The sequence below is a fragment of the Crocodylus siamensis genome, chromosome 4, assembly GCF_052110815.1.
Source record: "Crocodylus siamensis isolate JL-2025a chromosome 4, ASM5211081v1, whole genome shotgun sequence".
NCBI classification, from domain to species: Eukaryota; Metazoa; Chordata; order Crocodylia; family Crocodylidae; genus Crocodylus; species Crocodylus siamensis.
Genome location: NC_143398.1, coordinates 200,569,033 through 200,585,784, shown reverse-complemented (window position 1 = coordinate 200,585,784; position 16,752 = coordinate 200,569,033). Strand labels below are relative to the sequence as shown.

Genomic DNA, 16,752 nt, shown 5'->3' with positions numbered 1-16,752 from the left:
CTGTGCTCTGTGCTCTCTGCTCCAGCGGAGCAGGGCTGGCCCCACCCCGCAGCTGCCAGCAAGGACTTTTCCACCTCTAGCAGCCAGGAATGGGGTGGATTCCCTTGCCTCATCCCCTCCCCTGCTGGGGAATAAAGCCCCCACTGCTGGCTTCCCCCCTCTGCCGGGCACAGGGTGGGCATTCCCCTCCCCCCAGCTGCCCTTCAGGACCTGCCAGGCTGTGGGCTGCACTCACTGGGGAGTCCTGTACTGCAAGACAGGCTGGGGCAAGGGAACTACAGCCTGGGATATGAGCCCCCTCCCCCCTCCAGTGTTAACCCGCTGTAGCCCTGCCACAGCCTGGTGGGTAGAGTGGGCTAGGAGCCACAGAGGTTGTGCCTGGCAGGGCTGATGGGCAGCAGGGGTTGGCTCCTGCCATGCAGGAGGGAAGGATTCACCTGACACAGAGGGCTTGGGGCAGGCCTGGCTCCGCAGCAGGGGCAGGGGCAGGGACGAGGCACTGTGCTATAGCTCTGCCTAGGAACTGCTGGGCAGCCCTGATGCTCTGACTCCCATAGGCCAGCTCCAGCGAAGTGGCAGCACTAGGGGTTGTGCTTGCTCCACCGCCTTGGGACGCAGCGGGGGTCTGCAACAAGGATGGGAGAGGGAGGGGGAGGAGGCTGCTGTTTTTCCTCCCCACTTCCTTCTCAGTCAGCTTGCTGGCCGGGGAGAACATATCACAGGGTTAGCTGCCTAGCTCCCAGCTGCAGGGAAGTCTGCAGTCCTGATCTGAGCCAAAGGCTGGGGTGATCACCCAGCCATGCCCCCTCCCCAGCTGGCAGGTTGGCTGAGGAGAGAGTGGGGGCAGGAAATGGCTCCCACTGAGGGCCCCCCAACCCCTGTGCCAGGCACAGCCTGGCTGGGGTCCAAAGCCAGGGTGCTTGGGGGGGCACATTTTTCCCTCCAATTCCTCCTCAGCTGGCCTGTCGGCCAAGCAGAGGGCTTGGCTGGGTGATCGGCCCAGCTCAGGGAGGGAAGTAAAGCACCCAGTGCAGGTTTCCCTGCAGTTGGGAGCCAGGCCAATCTGTCCATGCCCCCTGCCCCTGGTGGAAAAAGCTCCTATCTGAGGACAGACAGAATTGGGCCCTAGTTTCCTCATATCCATGCTGCTTTGACTTTAAAGTACAAATATTAAATGACTTCACAGCATGCATGCTAAAGGTAAATTGATGGGAGACAAGTCACTGAGCCCCATGGAACCAACGTATACATACCGGAAGAGCAGTCAACGGAGCTCACTGATGCCTATAGTTCTTTTATGACACCAGCCTATGGTTCTGGCCACTGTTTGAGAGAGCATACTGGCATAAACTGCCCACTAGAAAAAGAAATCTCAGTACAGGGCTGTCCAGTTTCTGACAGGCGTGAAGCCACATGCCTTCCCGGCTAGACTCTGTCTCTTCTGCGACCATGCTGCATAGAATATCCCCCTCCCTCTCCCCCCTCACAGTGCTGTACTGCACAGAGTACTGCCTGCTCTGTCCCATCCAGCCATCCTGCCCTGCAGGGTGGGGGCAGGAATTAGAAGGCAGAGCCTGAAGAGCCTGGTGACAACAGCAGGGAACAGTGGAGGGAATGGTGCACAGACCAGAAGCCTATGGGCCACAGGTTAACCCCTCCTGGGCTTCATGTGGCCCACGGGCTGCCAGCTGGGTAGCTGTCTTAACATATTAATATTTCAGAAGCACCGAGAGCTTCTTTATTTCAACTAATTTTGCAGGGGGAGCAGACTGCTAACTTGGATATGTTGAAGACAGGCATTTTACAGCATCCTTTAGACACATGGCTGTAGAGACTTTGCTTTACACTGTTAGACTAATGAAGAAAATAAGTAAGTATACCTTTGTGTTTTTACAGATAGTGTCTGTGCCCATACGTGCGTGTGCATGCGTGTGTGTGTGTGTGTGTGTGTGTGTGTGTGTGTGTGTGTGTGTAGACCAGAAAATAAGGTAAAACATACAGAGAGCACTTTAAAGTAGTCATTCTATAAAAAGCAATCACTTGCAGGAAAGAACAACAGAGCAAGCAAACTAAAAGAGGATGCTTCTTCTGCTCAATATTTCCTACACATGAAACGTATCTGGTTTTCCATTCAGCTTGGTGAATAGTACTGCTATGAACTTTACTTTTTATTGCATTTTCCATTTCTATTGCCTATTTCATTAATAGCCTCCTAATAGCCAGTGCTGTAATCCCATCTTTGAAAAGGTTTGCAAAATGTATTACTAAATACACTCATCAATTTATTAATGCCGTAATAAACAACCTGTCTTTAAATCACTTTTATAGTTACAAACAGTACAAAAATACAATTCCCTAGGGAGAAACTGCCTTTACTGAATAATCTGTGGATGACAGCTGGTCACAAATTCATGACAAACACCTTTTTCGTATTTTAGGGCCTGGAAATACAGATCCTTCCAACTGTAACTTGACAGGAGTCTCTAATGATCCAGTGTCACAGACATAAAGCTGTTTTATATAAAAGGGATCTACAGTTTTCCAGATGTTATTATATTCTAATCTTGATTCATTTCAGATATCTTCACATTAAGGTAAGTGATATCGGGGGAAATATATGCTCTGCCAAAGGAGGTAACAGAGTAAGATAGCTCTGGCATGGAGATAATTTACAATTGGTTGGAAACAGTTTTAGAAAAGCATCCTGGTTGTTTTGGGACACACATAGCAAAATTCATTTCTGGAGCTATTTAGGTCAGGTGATGGAGAAAGAGGGAAATTTAAAAAGGAAGGTTATTATAATACCCTCTGACTTTTAAAATTTCTCTTTCTCTACTGATGTTCTATAGAAGTCTATATATACTGAAAAGTGACACTTACATTAGGGATTTCTGTCAATTAAACTCCACACAAATGCAATTTACAATTATAGTAATACTTTTTAGCACTGCTTATTTACATAAAACCCTGAATTTAGATTCCCATTTGATAACACCACAGTGCAGAGGATCATATTATTCAGCTTGCAGTGCAGGCTGGGAATATAAATCATTTTAAGTTGACCTCTGACAATGAAGAATTCTTAGCATCTTTATATAAACTATATTTGATAACCTTACACATTCAAATGTGAGGATACTAGTGTATCCTGCTCATGTAATCAGTATTTCTCTTGATAAGGGTACATGGAATTAGAGCATACTATTGTATTCTGCTTGTAAAAAAATCACTCCCGCAAAGGGCACATCTACATGTTGCCCTACATCGCCAAAGCAACATGATATGTTGGCGTACAATGTGCTACGGGCATGTAGTGATTATGTGAGTCTACATGTGACCAGCAGCTACTTCACCATAGTGGCAGGCTTTCCCATTTTAGCATGCTGCTATGGCAAAGTAGTGGCTAAAAATAGGCAGTTACTGCACCATGCTTTAGTACTTTATAAAGAAATTAACATGGAATTAACAATGAGTTCCTCCCAGGTATGGCTCTGCACTGTTATGGTGTCCCACTGGAGTATGTAGGGCTCTGTATAGGTCAGAGATCCCTCCATTACATTTTCATGGGCAGAATCAGGACCTAGGCATAAATATAAGTATTTTAACAAATTATTTTATGTGCAAGTGTTAAATAATTAAGCTGGGACTTTAGATAACACAATTTATGCCAAAAAAAAAAAAAAAAAAAGGTCCAGGCCGTACGTACCCAAGGGACTGCCTTTTCTCTTCCATCCCATTGTGATTCTTAAGGCTACAGCAACATTGTGTCAGCAGGCACAAACCGTCATGCCAACACTACACTGCCACAGCGATGTGCTCCTGCTGTTTCAAAAGTTCTGTTTAAACTGTATGTACATGATGTACAACTAGCCTGGTATGTTTAAGACAATTGACTTGGGAGATCTGGTGAGCTGCACCTTTTAGAGCAGCAAATATAAGTTAGGAATAGGGAAATACTGAACCAAGACACACAAGCTTCTGTATCATGTCAAGGCATGTTGGGGATCACTCTATAGAAGGGAGAAACCACACAGAAAGATGCAACTGCAAAATCAAAGAAGCTGGTGGAAAGGGTCTTTTAACCAGTCATTGAAAAAGGACAAACTACTTGAAAAAGTCCTGAGAGGAGACACTGGACTTGAGCTTTCATGGACTTCTTGGGAGTTCAAATTATAAGCTAAACACAAGCAGCTTCCTCATTATAAACACACATACACATGCACAAAGTAACAACAACCAACATTCCTTTCCCTCCCCTAAAGGTGATATCTGGTCTATCCTGACTTGTGCTCCATGGGTAAAATCCTGCCTTTACTGTAAGCAGTAGGGGTCTGCCACTGATGACAATGGGATCAGGACTTCATCCCAGGTGCTTAGCTTAAACAAAGCATTTTTGTAGCCTAAATGAAGGATTTTTCTCACTGCAACTTGAAACCATAGCTCGGGGGGAAAAAGTGGATGGCTCTGGATGAGTACATCATATACTGTCTGTGGGAGAGGCCTCAGAAGCAATTCTTTGTTCACAGTTCTGCAGATAATTGCTATGTTTGTATTGTGCCTCAAGTCTCCCTTCTCCCTTCTGTGTGGCTCTAGTTCTCAAAGCCACAAAATAAAATATGGTTCATGAGATGATTGTGGAAGAAATTACATGGTAACAATTTTCAAAAAAGGTTAAAAGGTGGGTGGTGATCAGCTGTCCTCCATTTCCACTGGGGGTTGGACAAGACGTGATTTTACTTATTTTGCAGCAAACAACTTGTAAGTTAGGTATTAGAAAAACCTACTGAAATGGTAGTAAAGGACTGCAATGAGGTTCTTAAAAGAAACCACTGACTGTCCTTCAAAGGAAGCTTTTAAACAGACATAGTTGATTCTTCACCAATGTTGGGGGCTGGACTAGATGCTATCTTCAGGTCCTTCCAGTTGCATATTTCTGATTTTAAGAAAAACTGAGCCAAATAAGTAACTTCTGTATGTTCTGGTGCCTCAATTAACGTTTCCCACATACTGCTCAAAATGCATCACTAGCGCTACTCCACTGAAATACTTCTGATTGTGGCAATCCTGCAGGCACCATACTTTCACCTGAATTAATCATTATTGAGCAAGTACCCTACTATGCTGGATAGAAATGATTTCTGTTCACATAAACGACAAAGTGTTTTGTTTCACTTATTTTTACCTTAGCAGACAGCTGTTGGACACACTTCAAAACAAACAATTACATAAATAAAACCGGAGAGAAAGCAAGGAGTCCGCAACTAAACTAAAAGAAAGAACCCACAGCTGGATTTTTGAGAAGCCTGACCCTTCTACATGTGCTGTAGGTATAACCAGAATACATCTAACTGATCAAGCTCCTTGGCTTGATCAGGAGCTTAGCTGTGATTTAAGTGCCCAGCTGCTCAACCTGGTCAAGACAGGGGCTTTGGTCATGACACCTGTGAATCCACAGGCACTTACATAACACTAAAATAAAATTGTGAGATGCTTACAGAGTTAAGCATCTTTAGACTTTGAAAACAGCCGTGCAAGGGGTGGGGAGAGGGGGGTGGGAGGTGGTTTGGACTACCGTTTTGAACTTAGACAAAATCTAGCTATCTAAGTTGTCCCTCCATGAATAAGGTCTCTTCTGGATCTAGCTACTCAGCACTTGTACATTCTTCTGCTACCCTTCTTTTGTAACTGGCTTTGATATATAAAGAACTATTGGGTATCTATAACCAAGCTCCAGAGGCAGGGGGAGGGTAGATTTTAATTAGAGCAGCTCCTAGACAGCTGCTCTAATTAAAATACCACAGCATCATGTGTATTGAACATCCCACATTTCAAAATAGCTGTGGGGGTGCTTTAACTAAAGCTTGTTTGATGAGTTTTAGCTAAAGTGCCCTTGCCACCATTTTGAAATGCAGGACACTGAATATATGTGATGCTGCAGCACACTGGATTAGAATACTCCAGCAGACTCAATTAATCGAGTGTCTTGTCCACTGCTTGTCTTGATCAATGCTGAATTCATTCACCAGTGCTGAACACAATGTAAAAACAAAATAAGACCAAGAAAACTTATATTCAGCCTGTTTCAAAAGCTACATTCAGGAATATAACTGGGGAGCAGCCCCAGGTGCTACCTTTGTGGAGGGGTGCAAAAACAGGTTCTGCAATAGTAGCCACACTGCCACAATCATGCTGCCTCAGGCATCCTGGCTGGACTGGGCTACATCATCCAGCTACATACAACACTTGAGTAATTATTTGATAACTGTCTTGAATTAAAGGCTTACAACAAAATGTCTCGCATTTATCTTTTGTTTCAATATATTAAAAAAAATCTTTTGTTTCTATATATAAAATGTATTTCTGAAAGAAGAGGTCTATATTTTTTAATGTTTTTCTTAATGACTAGGAGGAAAAAAGGGTTACAACAACATTTTGCATGCTTTCCCAATGTTACCAAAGGGAAAATCTGAAATAAAATTGAAAAGCTTCAAGTTTTCCTCAGTTTTTTTCTGAGCAGTCAATTGATCTTTTCAGAATAAGTAATTTCTCTAAACAGGGACCCATGAAAGATAACACATCTCATAGGTCACTGATATAAAAATACTTTATTTCAAACTTTGCCACAAAACACAATAGAAACAACACAACATATATTATTTACATTGTTAAAAAGCAGTTTTCACTGTTAAAATTGTTTTCTAGTTTATAGAAACAAAACATATGACAGCTTATAAAGAGAAGAAGAAAATTCTGTTTTAAAAGAAGAGAAGTATAACATTAATGGTGTGAACCAACTATTACTGTTAACAGCAAAGTATGTAACCACAGAAGCTTAGGACTAAAGCTGTACAGGGCAAGTACTTTCCAAATAATGATCTTTGCAGGTGTACAAATGTGGAGCTAGTATTTTTTTCCCTTATTTGTGTAGGTGCTTTGGAAACAATGTATCGTATATTACTGGGCATCTACATGTGCACTTTAATGTGCAGTAGCCTATTCTACTGCACCTTAAAGTGTCACAGCAAAAACAGTGCTAATATGCTAATCTAGATTTAGTCTAGTGTACATTAAGCATCACTAAAAAGGTGTTCACTTTTGCTACTGCACATTAGGGCAACCTAATACACGTTTATGTAGGACCTCATATTAGAGGTATTAAATGTAATGTGCAGTAGCAATAGTGCATTAATGAACATGTAGAAGCACCCACTGGGTAGCAACTTTTGACTTTTAACGGTTACCAGTGCTGATACAAATGGCTGAATGCAATCTCAGTCTCAGAGTTAAAAGGGTCACGAGCAGCAAATCTAGCTTGAGTTTTCCCTCAGTCATGCTGCAAAGTATGGGGCAGGTAGTGAGTTACCTGACTCTGGGAGAAGTAAGGCAAACTGCCTGCTCCCATGAAAAGGAAGGATGGTTAATTGGCTCCCTGTGGGTTCTAGGTGGGAGAAGAGCGGTCCAGCTGCCCCCAGTAAAATCCAGAAGAGAGAAGCCAATAGGAGAGGCAGAAGGAAGTCAGGCTCCTCAAAGAGAATGCAATGTGAAAGCTGAAGTATTTAAGAGGTTTTTACTTCAGTCTTCAAAAAAAAAATTAAAGGATAGGAAAGGAAGTACACAATCAGTCTAGAATAGGGAAAGACTGAATTACAGGGTATTTGGACAAGTTGGAATTTTTTCAAGTCAGCAGAGCCAAAAGAAATTCATCCCACAGTACTCAAGGAATTGCCTGAGGTAATTTGGAGAGCCACTGGCTATTATCTCTGAAAGCTCATGGACAGATGAGGTCCCAGACAGTTGGAAAAACAGCTAAATATCTGAAAAAAAGAACAGGGAGGAACAAAGAAAGTTATAGACCAGTCACACTACCCTCAAGATCTAGAAAGATTCAGGAGCAGATCAAAGAAATGGCTAGGATACAGCAAGGGGATCAGGAACAAGGAGACCAGGAATAGCCAGGATGGACCTGTCAAAATAGATTTGTCTGATAAGGATGTGGATGGGGGTGAGCAGTGGATACAATGTATTTTGATTTTAGTAAAGCTTTCAACACTCTTTCCTATGACAAACTCATTAGTAAACTAAGAAAATAGAGTCTAGATGAAATTACTGTAAGGTGGGTGTGTGACTGGTTGGATCATTATGTTCAAAAAGTAGTTATCAGTTGCTCAGTGTCTAACTGGGATGAGGTATCAAATGGGATTCTCCAGGGGTCTGTCTTGGGTCTGACACTGTTGAGTATTTTCTTCATTGATGGCTTAGATGAAGTCATGGAGTGCATCCTTAGTAAATCTGCAGATGACATCAAGGTGGGTGGGCAGCAGTTACTTTGGAGAATAGGATTAGGTTCAAAATGAAGCCCTAAATAGAAGGACTGGCCTCAAGTTAATCAATTAAAAGTCAATATGGAAAAGTACAAAATACTGCATTTAGGGCAGAACAATCAAACACACATACAGCTTGGAGAGTGACTAGGTAGGTTGCACTACTGCAGAAAAAGACCTGGGGTTAATAGTGGACCACAAAGCTGAATATGAATCAAGAGTGTGCTACTATTGCAAATAAGTTAATAGTATACAAAGGTATATTAACGGGTGTCACATGTAAGTCACAGGAAGTAATTCTACTCTACTCAGTGCCAATGAGGCTTCACCTGGGATACTTTGTTCTGTTTTGGACATCATAATTCAAGAAAGGCATAGAAAGATGGGAAACTGTTCAGAGAGAGCAACAAAAATGATTAGAGGTCGAAAAAAATGACTTACAAGGAAAGACTGATTAGTTCACTTAGAGAAGAGTGGCTCTAAAGATAATGTTGATAGATGACTATTCTCTGTGGCAGGAGGGGACAGGACAAGAAGTAACAGTCTTCAATTGCAACAAGGGAAATTTAAGTTGGATGTTAGAAAGAACGTCCTTACTATGAGGGGGTGAAGCACTGAACAGCCAACCTAGAGAGGCTGTGGAATCTCCATCCTTGAAAGTTTTCACGAGCACATTAGAGAAACAATTGGTTGAGATGGCTTAGACAAGTGTTTCTTAATCTTTTAGATTCAAGACACCCTTCATTAGACTCAAGACACCCCTTAGAAAATGGCAGCTCTTAGTTTTCACTCACTTTTACTACAGAAAAATAATACAGCAATTCTGTTATTGCAAAGAACTCAGAAAGACCACAATGGGTCAGAATCGGTCAGAAACACTGACTCCTATTTGAAATATCTAAGTTTATCCTGTGAATCACTGTTTTAGATAGGGATGATTTGCCCTCCCTACACAGCAGCAGAGCATAGAGTTGGAGACTAGATGACCTCCTCAGGTCTCTTCCAGCCTTACTCTTCTATGATTCTAAGGTGGGAGGAGGATCCCAGGGATAGCAGAGGGCAGAGGAAATGGTCTAAACTGAGTCTTACCGATAGTGTGTACAAGAAACAAAAACAGAGTGAGTAAAGGGCTTTCAAAAATACATTTGCAACAGAAGTGTGCAGGTATTAAATTATTTTCTGTTTCACTGTACTTCAGCAGCATTCACTGCATCTGCTCCTGTTGGTGCAACTTGATATAGTTCTAAAAAATACTGGTTTCTATTGGCTTGTCAGAAAGCTGAATAGGGCAATCTGATGTTTCTGTTTCAGCTCTGCTGATACAGTCTTGGAAGTACGAACAGTAATTGAACAGGATGAAGATTTCCCGTTGACTGCTAGCTTTTTTTTTTTTAAGAACTTGTGACAAATCAGGCTGGCAGAACAGTGACAGGTGGGAAAAATTATGTAAATATATGACTGGTCCAGTGTTCCACTGGGGAAAAAGTCCTATTTCAGATGTACTTCAGACAGCTATAGCAGAACCTTGTTAGATTGACTATAAATAATATTAAGAACATACATTCACAGAAAAGCAGAAACAAAGCCTTAAGGATCTCCTACATTACAAAATACACGTTTATCCTTGTCTTGTTCTTTTTGTTGCCATTGAATTCCAGGTTTAAAAAACGCACTTAATATGTTGAATCATTAAATTACTTCTGAGGCACTGTAAGGGTTGCCTTACTTTCCTCTAACATTGTTAGAATTTCTTAAAAGTCTCACCTTACTTCAGCTCTTACAAAGCCAAGAGGGCTACCTGAGTTCTTGCAGCTCTCAGAAGGATGGTACCTCTGCAGTATCCCCCTGCTTACCTTGGACCAAGTTCAAATTCAAAATCTGCATCATTTTAGGGACATACAGTTCTAATCTAGCCTATGACAACAATTCTGAGACTAAATTGTGGAAATTTTATCAGAGGTTTTATAAAACAGATAAAGTGATCCTGCCCTTTCAACACTAAACATAAACAATAAGTATTTATTTTTTACATTGTTTTCCTAAAGTATCCTGGAATGTTTTCTCAACTTTATAAATTATCTGTAAACATAGACATTTTTTTGAACCATTACTAAAATGCTTTTACAAGATGGCAATTAAGGCCCCCTCTATACGTTATAGGTGTTGTGCAATTAACTGGTCAATTGTGCAATTACAATGAGACCAGCTACATGTGCAAAGTATCTATTAGGCCAAGTGCCAATCAGCTATAAAGTTAGACTTAAAAAATGTCTACTAACTTAACAGCTGTGTGTTATAAAGCTTTAATTTGCATGTGTATCAGGATGCCCTCCCCCTCCCCCCCCGTAGCTGGGAGCCCCATCAGCTGATGGCTCCCAGCTACAGGGGTGCATCATGTCCAGCCAGGGCTGGGAGTCCCACAACTGAGGGGACTTTCAGCTCCAGCAGCTGCCCACCCTGGGTCCCAGCAGCACAGGGACTCAAGAACCCCACTAGGTGTCGGGGGGGAACATGGTTACCCCAAGAGTGGGCAGAACCTCCAGGACTGGGAGATTACAGTAGCTGTGATTCCCCAACCCCAGGGCTTTCACACGTCTCTAAGGCTGGGAAATTGCATCAGCCATGATTCCCCAACCCCAGGGATCCATGGGGTACCCTTGTAGCTGGGAAACCCTGAACTGAGGGAGCTCCCAACCATGGGAGCTTGCTTCTTGCCAGTGCAGGCAGAGTCCAGGACTGGCAGGAGGCATGATTGTGTGGATTGCACATTAGATCCCATTGCACCTTTACCTGTATGTGTAGAGGCGTCCTATTTAACGCCACAACACAAAGCTTCATTTTGATAGCTCTTGATAGAGATCTTGTGTATCCCTAGGCCCAAAGATCAATGAGCCTCTTAAGAGAAACCTCATTTTCCTCTCCCTTCTTTTAGGAGTAAAATATTAGTAAGCAATAAACATCTTTAGGTTTCCTACAAAATATATATGGTCTGCCATCTACATTTTTCCTATAGTGTCTCATCCTATAATACTCTAATCAGGCAGGAATTTTAAACCCAGGATATCTTGCTCAGGCCTACAGCTTTCAAATTGTTTCTTAGCCTATAATTTGTAAAGATTGTTCCTTTACTATGTAAATGAATGCAAGGCTGTCTTGATGAGTGGAAGCAGAAGACAAAAGCTCAGACACTTGTGCGGGGGCAGGTTCCCCAATTCATTTTAATTTGATGGTAACTCTGATACTCAGCTGTTCACATTTTTTTTTTTTAAATAGAAGACAGACAGAAAGCCTTCCATAGTGGTGCAAACTGGAAAAAGAAAAAAGAGAACTTCAAATAAAAAAACATTAATGCACCTCATTAATTCTCCTTGCTGGTAGTGAGTCTACGTGTATGTAAATGAGAGCTTTCTCCTGCTCAGACACCCAGACAAGTTCCCTTTGATCCTGAAGTCATAAGTCTGTTTTATGACAGCTTTCTGCTTCCATAGACATTGTTGTGCTGCTACAGATTCACTTTACGCTCCCTTCCAAATTAAGTAGGGGAAAAGCTATGAAAACACATCTGGAAAAGTATCCTAAAAATACATGCAGAATACTTTAATTAGAAAAAATACAGAAATAATCTGAAATACAGAAATAATCTGAAAGACAGATATATAGCTTCTATTTAGGTTCAAATGCTCAAAGCTGTGAAGACATAAGGTGGTTGCCACAATTTCTGGGTCAGAAACTCCTCAGTGGGAGCAACAGGACTGCCCTAAAGATAATGTAAGTTCTGGTATTGCAGGGGTTAAGTCAGAAGGTCCCTTTGCCTACTTGGCTTAAAGACACAAGCAAAGAATGTTAGGAACCAAAAGTTGGGGAAGTGATAGGGAAGGACCTATGGAGGTCCTGAGCAAGCAATGTTCTGATGACCTAAATGACAGTTCACCACATTGTGTGGGTCTACCGAGGTGGGTCATAGACTTCCTTTCTAAATGAAAACTAAAAATGTTTAATTTCGAAGACTTTGAAACAAACACTGTGGTCAGAGACCAGGACATAGCATAAGGTGTAGTTGACTGAACTGAGTAAGTCTAGTGGCTACAACAGAAAGCCAGATGAAATTACTTTTGCTACCTCCATTCCTTTATCACAAGGGAATGAACTCGATGTATGGAAGTTGAGAGGGCCATAGAGCAGTACTCTGGCTGTGGAAGTGTGAATTTGTAGGCAACTCATGTACAAAACAAGCTCGTAACTTCTACAACCTCCAAAAAGAGGGTGCAGGAGATGCCACCAGTGATGCAAGGAAGGTTGCAGCCCCTCCTCACCCTCTCACAGCCAGGATGCACCACAGCAACAGCTGCCAGGACTTTTTGGAGTCCTCAAAGCAGGTAAGACTCTCCATCCCCACCGCTCCTGATTGCTTCTCCCCCAAGCGCAGGCATCGCCTTTCCCCTCCCTTCCCTTCTCCTCTTCCCCAGTAGGGGTTGCCTCTGGGTGCAAGAAGGGGGAGCCTGCTCACTGCTGTCCCCAGCTGAGCTGGGGGTGGAGGAGCCCCAGGGCTGGTCCTGCTCAGCTCCAACTGGGTTCTTTGGTAAGCAGCTGCATGCAGTGCCAGGCTTGTCTGGTGACAGCAGTAGCAGTGTGTGGCCCCCACATTCAATGCCTGCTTCTGGACTGTGGGGGACGCTCAGAGGGTGACCAGGAAGAAGGAGTGCCTGGCAGCCTGCTGCCGCTGTTGTCTTCAACTGATCTGGGGATGGGTGAAGCCGCAGGACTGTGGAGTACTGAGCAGACCTGGGGACAGCACCATCAGTTAGCGAGTTCCCCACTTCCAGAAGCTCCTGCTCCCTGCCTGCCCCCTAGGTATCCCCCTGCTGTCTGGGAGCAGGCACTGAAAGGGGGTGAATGGGAAAATAACCCACTGATGGTGGTATCCTCAGCCCTCCCTCACTCTGCCCAGGTCTCCCCACAGGTGAAGCCCCCAGGCAGCGAGGGAAATAGTCAAGGGGGAGGAAGCAGGAATCTGGCTCCTCTGTTCAGCCATTCCCCTCTGCCTAGCTGGAGCGAGGCAGGAGCAGTCTTAGGGCTTTGCCTATCCCTGGCTTAGCTGGGGACAGCAGAAGCAGCAGATGATCTGTCTTCCTCACCTGCTCCCCATTTGGTTCTTGAGGTATCCCACTCCAGCCTGAGGCCAGGGGACCCAGGCATCCAGGGCTGTAGGGAAATGGAGTTGCTAGTATGTGACTGCACCACTGCACACCTCTCAATCTGCCTCTGTATGGAACTGTTAATAAACTGTATCTTATACATATCTGTACCTATAATTTCAGCAGCCTTTTCTTTATATCAAAGCAAAAATTCTACTTCAAATACAAATGATTATCTGGAAACCATCTAGCATCAGAGACCAGGGCATGGAAGCACCCATTTTTCTTGCCTTCAAGCCATAGATCTAGAATGTCCCACACACGCTTACATCCATGGAAACACAAGGTGGGGTCAGTTGCATTACTTTTAAATGGAGCATATTGAGCTCTATGTGTGCAGTCAAGATCATAACTACTAGAAGACATTGGTGTGCAATGTCCTTAGTGGGTTTTTTTGATCACAGGGCTGGATATGGCTTGTTGCAGAACAAAAGATGACAGAGTTTTTTACAGAAATTGTCTCATAAAATATTCAGTATACTGTTCTTGCCTGGGGTGCAATCTGTACAGTCTTCACACACTTGCAACGAGAAAGAAGTACTGAAGTCAAAGTTTCATATATATTAAATGTTTATACTTTGAAATAAAAATGTAACAACTACCAACCATTTTTTCTGTCCACTGTATTCTCAAGGCTTAGCATTTTGCACAAAAAAGAAAGGAATTGTATACACTTTGTAAATTTAAACAATTCTGAATCCACCTGGCAAATAAGGAAACAATATAATAAATAGCCTTCAGAAAGCTATAAATCATAAACAATTTAATATAATAAATAAATAAAATACCGTTTGAATGACATATCTAAAGGTCTTTCTGCACCCATTTAAGGACTAATCCAGCAAACACTCATGCACCTGAGTAACTTTATTCTCAATAAAGTCCAAATGAAATTACTCACAAAAATAAAGTTACTCACATGCATGAGTAGAAGATCAAGCTCTCCAGCACGATTTCATTCCTGTATCACCTTACAGAAATCTGTGACAAGAAATATTGGATATGGACTTCGATTTTAATACCACTCTAATGGTAAGGATATTTCTTTAAACTCTCTCCTCACTTTCCTGGTCAAGGGGAATAAACTGCATTGCTAACGTATTCTGGTACATGTACGCATGCAAAAGATATTATGCTGTGAAATTACACTGAAATCACCTTCTTTGGAATTTTACAGTTTAGAAATGAGATTCGGCTACCAGCCTTAATGTGGAGCAAGGATGGCACCCAGTGGCCAAACAGGTTAATCTCAGATATATTTCTTTTTGATTTCTATGTTCTTACCTTTTTAGAACTGTTTAATTGCAAAGATGATCTAGCTGAAATGCAAACCATTTGGTGCTATCTAAAAACATTTAAAGGGACATTATGCAGCTCATTCTGCCAAACTTTATCTCCAACTCTCTCTCCCTCTCTTTGTGAAAAGGAGCTTTTATATAAAAAAAAATTATATAGTGTTACCATTAATACTTTTAAACCAATTTCAAGAGAAAAAAAAGTTAAACATTCCCTTCAGTATCTGCAGCCAAAACGTTACAAGAAACCAGAAAGTCTAACATATAAAACCATCTTGTATGTTTTTATTGCCCACCTTGAGAGAAAGTTTTTTTTAGTTTTAACATCACCGCCATCAGTAAAAAAACGGAAGTTAATTATTGGGTTTTTTTAAAATCACACTCCTTTAACACACAAAAGCTAGTCATAAAATTTCCCTTGCAATATAATTTCATGAAAACAACATTTTTTTTTACAAGAAAAATTACAAATTTACTTCATTTATTTGTTTATTTGCAATAGCTGAAAAAAATCTCAGTAAAATGTTCTATAAAGCCAATTTACAAATGTACTTACACTAGTGAGCATTTACACACCCAAGTAGCCTAACTGATGTCAGCAGACCACCTGTGGGATTAATTGCTCACGGTTGTGAGTGGTTCAATATCATATCCATGATAAACCTCTTTATCACATAAGCAATAGTTCCTTAAGTTGGGGAGTCATTCTGAAAAGAACATTGATTTTCAAAATTGTTCTGATTTGACACAAACGTACCAAAATGCTATTTACTCCTATTTGCACACCATCTGTACTATCACATTAAATTCACATGCAGGTGTTCATGCCTGAAACATTATTTTATCATTCGACAGGTGTTCATTTCTTTATTCTAGAGTAGATATTTCTCACACTCATATGACTTCTCTATGTACCATATGCACTACCTTTCTTGCCTTGTGGCTGGGTGTATACAATAATGCTGGATTTATTCCTCAGAGCTTTTTGGATAAAAAGAGATTTCCATAGAGGTAGATAGCCAATCAGATGAAAGGAAAAACAATAGCTATGAGTCATTTCACTTTCAACTACAGATAAACCAATATTCCTAATGGTTTCAGCTTCCAATGTGTTTATTTTTCTAAGCTCCAAGGCAATAATGTTTTTGGACACTACAACAAATTCAACAAAAAGATAGTTCCAATATGTATAACAGAGTACAGTATGATAAAAGATAGCAGCAGCATAACATACATGACTTCTTTTCTTAGCATGGGAACAAACCTGTCAATAATATAAACCTGTTTCTTACATCACACCCTGTATAAACCGTCTCATCCTGACGACTGTCAAAACAGCACTACAATAGTGAGAACAATTGCCTAATAAAGTGAAAGCAGATAACATTAGAAGGGGAAAATTGTTGATATTTTAGATGCCGAATTGGGCATTTTCTTAACAGCATATAACACAGAGCAGGCACTTTGTATATTACTATAACTCAATCACTAAATAATGTTCAGTTTCTTTTTGTGCAGAATCCTTCAAAACACATAGTAGGAATGTCTTATTTGCCCAGTATACAGGAATAATTTTTATTTCAGCAGGTTATAGATACTGCTATCTAGGTGCTTTATTTTTTTTAAATGAGATTTATACCCTAGCCTGACTATAATGTTGTCGACTTTGGAAATACTCATTTATTATTGAATGTTTTAGTTATTACATTCCCTCACTCTAATATTGATTTTTGACATCTCCTTTTAACACATACTGTATAATAAAAGAGAAATCATTCTCTTATGTAATGTTATATGATGGTCCTACTGAAACCCCCCCATTATATTCCATAAATTTTGGAATAATCTCCACAGAACCTTATTAAATGGATGTGAAACCCTGTTGATTTGATCCGACTAAGTTGTAATGGATCCTTTTCATAACAAGCTATTACACCAAGA

The 16,752-nt window shown here is 41.5% G+C and overlaps 1 protein-coding gene and 1 long non-coding RNA gene across 2 annotated transcripts in view; one reads left to right on the top strand and one right to left on the bottom strand.

Annotated features, from left to right (window-relative positions):
• PDE11A (phosphodiesterase 11A) overlaps positions 1-16,752 on the bottom strand; it is a 262,869-nt gene that overhangs the window by 74,318 nt on the left and 171,799 nt on the right. The window lies entirely within an intron of this gene.
• Positions 1,781-5,521, top strand: LOC149867420 (uncharacterized). The gene is made up of 3 exons (XR_016441629.1): positions 1,781-1,870; positions 2,439-2,594; positions 5,191-5,521. It is a non-coding gene; the product is annotated as an uncharacterized LOC149867420 (long non-coding RNA).